At 40.7% G+C, this 8,694-nt stretch overlaps 1 long non-coding RNA gene across 1 annotated transcript; it reads right to left on the bottom strand.

Annotated features, from left to right (window-relative positions):
- Positions 1–6,069: 6,069 nt before the first annotated feature.
- LOC148102430 (uncharacterized) lies at positions 6,070–7,976 on the bottom strand. The gene is made up of 3 exons (XR_015719173.1): positions 7,918–7,976; positions 6,928–7,101; positions 6,070–6,599 (listed from the first exon to the last, which is right to left on the bottom strand). It is a non-coding gene; the product is annotated as an uncharacterized LOC148102430 (long non-coding RNA).
- Between the last annotated feature and the right edge of the window lie 718 nt (positions 7,977–8,694).

Raw genomic sequence — 8,694 nt, 5'->3', positions numbered from 1 at the left:
AGGTAAGTCACAACATACCCTTCATACATACCTTCATTCATACATAGAAACCGTTACCAGCAATCATTCATTTTTTGTGTGGCTTTTTTCACGGTTTGTTTACATGCTGTGTGAGTGTGTACTTGACTAGCTGATCTCGACATAATGGGGAAACATCTGGTTTGACTATTCTTCACCTGTAGTTTGAATGCTGAACATTTGCCTGTTTAAATCACAAGACCAGTCACTGTACAGAGATGTGCTTCTGAATGTGGACGATGTGTCTTCTGCTGCAGTAATGCAGTTCTGCTTGTGTTGAGTGATGTAAACAACTGATCGATCTCTTTAAACGTCAAAATTGATCATTCGATTTTTTTATGACACAACAGGGGCAGTACCCGTGGATTGGCAGACCGGGGTGGTGGTCCCCATCTTTAAGAAGGGGGACTGGAGGGTGTGTTCCAACTACAGGGGGATCACACTCCTCAGCCTCCCCGGGAAAGTCTATGCCAGGGTGCTGGAAAGGAGAGTTCGTCCGCTAGTCGAACCTCTGATGCAGGAGGAACAATGCGGTTTTCGTCCTGGTCGCGGAACACTGGACCAGCTCTTCATCCTCTCGAGGATACTTGAGGGTGCATGGGAGTTTGCCCAACCAGTCTACATGTGTTTTGTGGACTTGGAGAAGGCATTCGACCGTGTCCCTCGGGGTGTCCTGTGGGAGGTGTTGCGGGAGTATGGGGTGTCTGGCCCATTGCTACGGGCCATTCGATCCCTATACAACCGTTGCAAGAGCTTGGTTCGCATTGCCGGCAATAAGTCGGACTCGTTCCCGGTGGGTGATGGGCTCCGCCAGGGCTGCCCTTTGTCACCGGTTCTGTTCATAATTTTTATGGACAGGATTTCTAGGCGCAGCCAAGTGGCGGAGGGCTTTCGCTTTGGTGGCCTCAGGATCTCATCTCTGATTTTTGCGGATGATGTGGTTCTGTTGGCTTCATCGGGTGAGGGCCTCCAGCTCGCACTGGAGCGGTTCGCAGCCGAGTGTGAAGCAGCGGGAATGAGGATCAGCACCTCCAAATCTGAGGCCATGGTTCTCAGCCGGAAAAGGGTGGAGTGCCCACTCCGGGTCGGGGATGAGGTCCTGCCCCAAGTGGAGGAGTTCAAGTATCTCGGGGTCTTGTTCGCGAGTGATGGGAGAAGGGAGCCGGAGATCGACAGACGGATTGGGGCTGCAGCTGCAGTAATGCAGACGCTGCACCGGTCCGTCGTGGTGAAGAGGGAGCTGAGTGTAAAAGCGAAGCTCTCAATTTACCGGTCGATCTACGTCCCTACCCTCACCTATGGCCACGAGCTGTGGGTAGTGACCGAAAGGACGAGATCGCGGATACAAGCGGTGGAAATGAGCTTCCTCCGAAGGGTGGCTGGCATCTCCCTTAGAGATAGGGTGAGAAGTTCGGCCATCCGGGAGGGGCTCAGAGTAGAGCCGCTGCTTCTCCACATCAAAAGGAGCCAGCTGAGGTGGTTTGGGCATCTGGTAAGGATGCCCCCTGGGCGCCTCCTGGGTGAGGTGTTCCAGGCATGTCCCACCGGGAGGAGGCCCCGGGGCAGACCCAGGACACGCTGGAGAGATTATATCTCTCGGCTGGCCTGGGAACGCCTTGGTGTTCCCCCGGATGAGCTGGAGGAGGTGGCTGGGGAGAGGGAGGTCTGGGCCTCTTTGCTTAGGCTGCTGCCCCCGCGACCCGGCCCCGGATAAAGCGGATGAAGATGGATGGAACAGTGGTGAGTGTTCCCACCTTCTGCTCTTTGTAACTTAACGCGATCTTTCTGTTTTCGAGTTTTGGACATGATTTTGGAGTATATCTTCGCAGTAGCGATTGGCTGCAAAGTAAAGCTACCAAAAATGTACAACCCCACATCCGGTCTCAAACCAGGAAGTTAGCATTTTCTCGTGCACAGGGTCAATAGGAAAGGGGTAAATACAGGGACAGGGCTGCAGACCAGTGTTGCCAACTTAGCGACTTTGTCGCTATATTTAGTGAGTTTTCAGACCCCCTAGCGACTTTTTTTCTTAAAAAAGTCGCTAAAAAAAGACGTGAAAGACATTACAAAAAACAATAATTGCTAAAAGAAATTTAATTTGTAGTTCTAAATAAATTCTAAATGCATTTAGGACGTTTTTTGCTCACTTTATGTCTCGTCCACGATGTTATTTCTCTCTCCAGCAGCATACGTTACAAATACATTAGCATGACCAATTATGCAAATTAGGTGATGACGTCATTTAGCGACTTCTAGCGACTTTTAGGACAACCAATAGCGATTTTCCTTACTGAGGAGTTGGCAACACTGCTGCAGACAGCAAACATAGAACATAGAGAGAACATAAAGAGATGAGACAGACACAGGGACATGACCAGGGAGACAGAAAGGATAACAAAACAGATAGGCAAGACTAGGACAGACTGGACATGAAAGGAACAAACATAAACAAACCTGAAATCAGCTATTATAAGTAGAAAACTTACAAAGTGTAGAAATTAATATATTCAGAAACTAAAACAAACTTATACTTTCAAAGTGACAAATAGCAAAACCAAAAATCAAAATACGGGGTCAAAACCCAGGGATCCTAACATTTTTGTAGACAAAATAAGTTGGTGTGGTTTATTTTCTGAACCTTAGTTTTTAATTTATGAAAAATGTATTAGGTAAAAAAAAAAAAGTTGATATACTGCCAAATAAGCACAGAGTCAAAAACTGAGACACTCAAATGAAACAGTTCTTCCAAGTTTGGTAAATAGCAGTCATTAGCCCGTCATTAACACTGTCCTCCAATGATTGCTATCTGCACGCTGCTATCTTGGAAACTGTTGACTGGCATGTGCTAATGTGTTAATGTGTTGCATTTGTGTGCACACGTTTATGTTTTTGTTGTGCTGTGGACTGAAATAGAAAGCCTCTTTACCCCACTCAAAGTGACACTTGTCCCTACAGACGGCACACTCTGTTCCTCTTGTTAAGATAATGAATATTAATGTGTCACCTTGTTATGTCTCAGCCAAATTATGATGGCAAACAAAAGCAAAATGCAGAGCGTTTTCAAACACTCATTCTGACGCCCTACAGCTAATTGATCTCCATACATAAGCTGATGTTAGAGTGATGCTCGCAGACAGAGACGGCGAGAAAATACACCACTCGAAAAAAAAAAGAAAGAACTTGAACCGCTTTAGGTTTGATTTTTTAAATTTTGAATCCAGCTGTCAGCGAGGCGATGGATTTTATTTCCACTGACTCTGTTTATGTTATGTTCTGTCTCCATCTTCCAATCGATATCAGTAGATATTTTCAACTTGAATATTTCATTTATCAATATGTGATGTGTTCCCATAACTCTTCTGAGACTACATACGTATGTATATCTAAAGGGCCAAGGAGGACAAGATGTTTAGTGAAAATTAATGAAGAAATGTGGGTTGTAGGCAGTGTGGGCGAGATGAGTTATGTTAAACACTAATTAAAAAATGAAATGACAATCTATTCAACTTGGATATGGCAATAAAAGCAGACATCATACTCCTCTTAAAAATAATTTATAAGATAATTTGTAGATACGATTTTGCAGTGACATTTTGGCATCTTATTTTAATCGAATGTTTTCCGTTAATGGATTCAGCAGCGCAAAGAAATAATTGCAAACAAACCACTAAACTGTGGTTTGTTTAAGGGCTTTCTTATTGTGTTGTGTCTGATTCTGTTGTCCTTGAAGTTGTTAGACTGAACAAGCGTATGGAGGACCACAAGAGCCACGCGCATCGAAATAAAAAATCCTGTGCTTAATTGTAGAATAAAATCTGCATTTGTAAATTCATTTTTGAATTCCAATTTAATAAACTGATTTTTAAAATGCTTTTTAAGTCTTCATTTCAAAAAACATTTTCGAATTGCACTTTAATAAACTGCATTTCAAAAACCTTTTTCGAATTGCACTTTAATAAACTGCATTTCAAAAATCTTTTTCGAATTGCACTTTAATAAACTTCATTTCAAAAACCTTTTTCGAATTGCACTTTAATAAACTTCATTTCAAAAACCTTTTTCGAATTGCACTTTAATAAACTTCATTTCAAAAACCTTTTTTGAATTGCACTTTAATAAACTGCATTTCAAAAACCTTTTTTGAATTGCACTTTAATAAACTGCATTTCAAAAACCTTTTTCGAATTGCACTTTAATAAACTGCATTTCAAAAATCTTTTTTGAATTGCACTTTAATAAACTGCATTTCAAAATCCATTTCCCTTTCCTGTTCGCTCAGGGATTAACATGTGGATTAGCATTTGGATTAGCAGTTGGATTAACAACTTCATTTTAAAAAACCTGCTGCTATTCAAATGAGCCACACCGTGGGATGTAAGGAGCTCTCTGATTGGTTGGTCAGACACAGGCTGTCTGCCAGCCTGGATGTTTCTAGCTCATAGCTTCGCCCTGCTAAGAAGCCTGTGTGCTTGTACAAAGGCCGTTCGACCTCGGGATTTACACTCGGCTCGACACGGATATGTGAAGAATGAAGGGACCCTGCAGCGAAACGGAGAGCCCAACCTCTCACTGAGTGCCTGTTTACAAAGTCTGACCACCTGTGAAGGTAACGTGCTAACGTGGCTAACGCTAGCATCACCGCACGTAGCCCCATTATTTTAAGATCATCTTAGCTTATGAAAGTTTTACGTCGCAGCTGTACGAGCTAGCTACGTGTTTTGTAAGCTGCTGTGCTCTTCACAAATAAAGCTGGAAGCAGCTCAAACTATTAGAACCAGCACTGAGGCCTGTTACATTTATACAGTGTTAGAGCAACAGCTGCAGCCTACAGCCTTTAAACTAGCGATTAAAATGCTGACAGTAAACTCGTCAGTCCAGATGTTACCACATTACTTTGTGATACTTGTGAGTTAAAACAACTGAAACAGGCTGATTAAAATAACAGCTTTCAGTTCTCTCATTCCTTATATAAAGACTGGAGATCACACTACTGATTTCAGTTCATTTAATATGTGAGTGCACAGATTCATTCAACTGGACAGAAATGATGATCAAAAGTTGTATATATGATGAATTCATCAAATCCCAGCCTCTAACACAATGCGCTGAATCTTAGCTTTGAATGTCCAGTATATTCTAATCAGTGCAATCTAAGCATTCACTGAACCTACAGTATCTACACCTGTGTGGCAAATGTGTGGTAAAGCTACAGATAATGAAATGTAATTATTAATACACTATACGTCATGAGAAACGAAAGCTGAAATTGATTCAGTTTAGTACTTTTCTCTGTATGCTCTGTGATCATAAAGGCCTTAAATTCTGTGATATATACTGTAAATGATTTTCACAGAGGTCTTAAAGTACTTAAATCACTGCTGATAGTCTGGTTGTTTATATTTTCACATTTTTGTGTCTGTAGGGCTGTTTGATGACGATTTGGACTCCTCTGGGAGATGAGGACACACCCACACCTGTTCCATACTGCAGCCATTGATGGTGTTACAGCTCTGAGTCAGCTTTGGGCCATCAGACGCACACACTGGAAAACCAGCACCTGGACTTCATGCAGGAGAGACGGCCTCAGTGATGATGGACTCTGCATCGTCTATTTTACCTCCTAATCTCTTTCTCTTTAACACACAATTAAAATCTTAGTGAGGAAGTCTCTAACTTGTACACATTTGTACTTTTACTTGTTTTATTAGTTATTTTTAAGAAGAGTAAAGTTATTCACAAAGTTTTTATTCTTCTGTATTTATTCTTTTGTATCATGTACCACAGTCATACTGAACTATACAGACCTGGTGAATTGGAGAAAAAAAAAATCATATATGAATGAATCATTCAGCTTCAGCAGTATTTCTATTCATCTTATGAATTCCAGTCTAATGTCAATTCACTGTTTGAGTTCAGTCTTGGTCTTAAACTCCAGAGAATACCACCTGGTTCAATTTTTTCATCTGATTATTGGGAAAACTGTTTTCTTCTGAGAGATGCTGCTAGAGCTGAAATAGAGCCCAAAAAAACAACAAAGTTTAGTGCCTCTGGATTTTCCATGGAAAATTGTTTTATCACTCACTCAGGTGACTTCTCCAGTGTCACGGATGAGTGATGAAAATATCTCCCACTGGAAACCATTGTGTCCAGTTAAAGTCAATCGACTTTTTCAAGGAGAGTTGTTAGATGCTGTGCTCATGAGGACAATGGGTTTTAAACTTGCAGCACAACACAAAGCTGAAATACTGGATCAACGATCAAAACAGATTGAGCAGAATTAGGTCAAAATGTAATATCCTCATATGATGACACATCACACATGATCCAGCATTGTTCTAAGAATGCAAACTTTCTTATTGGAAGTTTCCACAGCTGCCAGAAAGGGACAGATTTCTGGCTGGTCTTAATGAGTGGTCGTTGCTCTCTTGTTTTCTCTGGAATTGCTGCACGGAGGATGTAACACCCATGATAAGCACTGAGGTGTATGTCCTTGTCAGAAATGAGCAATGCTCAGCTTCCAGGTAAGGAGAAGTCGAACCAGAAGATATTCAAATGCATCTCTCCACAGCTGCTGATGAATTCTACAAAAAACAAAGTTTGTTAAAAACATTTGCAGGTGAATCACCACTGATTTATCAATGACATCCATTTACTCAAAAATTACTGACAAGTGGACAACTAGAATATATAGTTTATAATTTCAACATTGTACTGTAAAAAATGGAGCTTTATATGACAAATGTGTGGTGCTTGTGGAATTTTTAACAAGGACCCTACAAAACTTTACAGTACTCATGCTGCCACACTTCTGATGGCTAGGTGTGCAGTTCCTGCTTTAAATGCATTCACTTTTAAGATTAAGAAATCTAAGTGATAATAGGCCAGAAATGTTTGAACTTGCTTATGAACCTAAAATCACTGAGGCCGTCTCTCCTGCATGAAGTCCAGGTGCTGGTTTTCCAGTGTGTGCGTCTGATGGCCCAAAGCTGACTCAGAGCCGTAACACCATCAATGGCTGCAGTATGGAACAGGTGTGGGTGTGTCCTCATCTCCCAGAGGAGTCCAAATTGTCATCAAACAGCCCTACAGACACAAAAATGTGAAAATATAAACAACCAGACTATCAGCAGTGATTTAAGTACTTTAAGACCTCTGTGAAAATCATTTACAGTATATATCACAGAATTTAAGGCCTTTATGATCACAGAGCATACAGAGAAAAGTACTAAACTGAATCAATTTCAGCTTTCGTTTCTCATGACGTATAGTGTATTAATAATTACATTTCATTATCTGTAGCTTTACCACACATTTGCCACACAGGTGTAGATACTGTAGGTTCAGTGAATGCTTAGATTGCACTGATTAGAATATACTGGACATTCAAAGCTAAGATTCAGCGCACTGTGTTAGAGGCTGGGATTTGATGAATTCATCATATATACAACTTTCGATCATCATTTCTGTCCAGTTGAATGAATCTGTGCACTCACATATTAAATGAACTGAAATCAGTAGTGTGATCTCCAGTCTTTATATAAGGAATGAGAGAACTGAAAGCTGTTATTTTAATCAGCCTGTTTCAGTTGTTTTAACTCACAAGTATCACAAAGTAATGTGGTAACATCTGGACTGACGAGTTTACTGTCAGCATTTTAATCGCTAGTTTAAAGGCTGTAGGCTGCAGCCGTTGCTCTAACACTGTATAAATGTAACAGGCCTCAGTGCTGGTTCTAATAGTTTGAGCTGCTTCCAGCTTTATTTGTGAAGAGCACAGCAGCTTACAAAACACGTAGCTAGCTCGTACAGCTGCGACGTAAAACTTTCATAAGCTAAGATGATCTTAAAATAACGGGGCTACGTGCGGTGATGCTAGCGTTAGCCACGTTAGCACGTTACCTTCACAGGTGGTCAGACTTTGTAAACAGGCACTCAGTGAGAGGTTGGGCTCTCCGTTTCGCTGCAGGGTCACTTCATTCTTCACATATCCTTGTCGAGCCGAGTGTAAATCCCGAGGTCGAACGGCCTTTGTACAAGCACACAGGCTTCTTAGCAGGGCGAAGCTATGAGCTAGAAAAATCCAGGCTGGCAGACAGCCTGTGTCTGACCAACCAATCAGAGAGCTCCTTACATCCCACGGTGTGGCTCATTTGAATAGCAGCAGGATTTTTAAAATGAAGTTGTTAATCCAACTGCTAATCCAAATGCTAATCCACATGTTAATCCCTGAGCGAACAGGAAAGGGAAATGGATTTTGAAATGCAGTTTATTAAAGTGCAATTCGAAAAAGGTTTTTGAAATGCAGTTTATTAAAGTGCAATTCGAAAAAGGTTTTTGAAATGAAGTTTATTAAAGTGCAATTCGAAAAAGATTTTTGAAATGAAGTTTATTAAAGTGCAATTCGAAAAAGGTTTTTGAAATGAAGTTTATTAAAGTGCAATTCGAAAAAGGTTTTTGAAATGAAGTTTATTAAAGTGCAATTCAAAAAAGATTTTTGAAATGAAGTTTATTAAAGTGCAATTCGAAAAAGATTTTTGAAATGAAGTTTATTAAAGTGCAATTCAAAAAAGATTTTTGAAATGAAGTTTATTAAAGTGCAATTCGAAAAAGGTTTTTGAAATGAAGTTTATTAAAGTGCAATTCGAAAATGTTTTTTGAAATGAAGACTTAAAAAGC

The sequence above is a fragment of the Neolamprologus brichardi genome, chromosome 6, assembly GCF_056152115.1.
Source record: "Neolamprologus brichardi isolate AB-2024 chromosome 6, ASM5615211v1, whole genome shotgun sequence".
In the NCBI taxonomy this organism is placed as follows: domain Eukaryota; kingdom Metazoa; phylum Chordata; class Actinopteri; order Cichliformes; family Cichlidae; genus Neolamprologus; species Neolamprologus brichardi.
The sequence above is the reverse complement of the archived record's forward strand: the minus strand, read 5'-3'. Positions and strand labels throughout refer to the sequence as shown.